The following is a 937-nucleotide window of genomic DNA, read 5'->3' as shown; positions in this document are numbered from 1 at the left end:
ACAATGCATTAATAGTAAAATATGAAAATTAGAAATAATTCAAACAAAAATTTCAATATAGTACTACAGAATTATGAGAACTTTTATATGATGTCTTTTCATATTTTTATGTCCCCTATGATATAATAAAAGAAAATAATAAATTAAACTTAAATTAACAATTAGAATTATAGGCTATAATGTTTTTATTTTATTATGAACAGTTCAATGAACTCATATGTATATTTTTTTACATAATTAATGGTAAATATTTTATCAATATCTGTAATTAATTACTTCTACAAAGACTAATATAAAAATATAAAAAAAGACAATTAATATATGTTCTGTATATTATTTTGCATTTCAATAAATATTAAAATAAGTGATTTCATAAATAATATTCAAACAAAATATATGCATACTCGTAAGATTTTTATGCATTGAACCTTTTATAAATAATTGATATATATATAACAAATTCTGAAAAAAGTCTAATTACTCGTAATTAAATACATTGCCTGAAACTGTAAACAAAGTAATATATGAATAGTCTAATAAACAATAATTCTTTGTTATATAGTGTTTGAAATTTTAACAATGATGATAATAGAGAAGAATGTGCTTGTAGTATATTTCGTATTGTATAAATATTTATTATGTTGTGACGAGTATAAATATCACAAAAATTGTTTACTCTCTTAACAATACTATTCAACTTATAAATATAATCTGTTATCATTTAAATAAGGAAGGGTACATAATTGTAATACCATTTTTATATTTGGAAATGTTTTCACAAATTTCTTTTCAATGTATGCTTATACAAAGATAATTTTTGTCTTTGTTTAAATTCTTTTCATAAAAATTAATAGTAATTATAAAATAATGCACAAATGTTAAAACAGATAAAGAAAAATAAATATAATTTAAGTAAAAGTTTATCATAATAATCCCA

This window comes from Plasmodium gonderi (genome assembly GCF_002157705.1).
Source record: "Plasmodium gonderi DNA, contig: Pgo-contig_33, whole genome shotgun sequence".
Lineage (NCBI taxonomy): Eukaryota > Apicomplexa > Aconoidasida > Haemosporida > Plasmodiidae > Plasmodium > Plasmodium gonderi.
Note: the sequence above shows the minus strand (reverse complement) of the source record.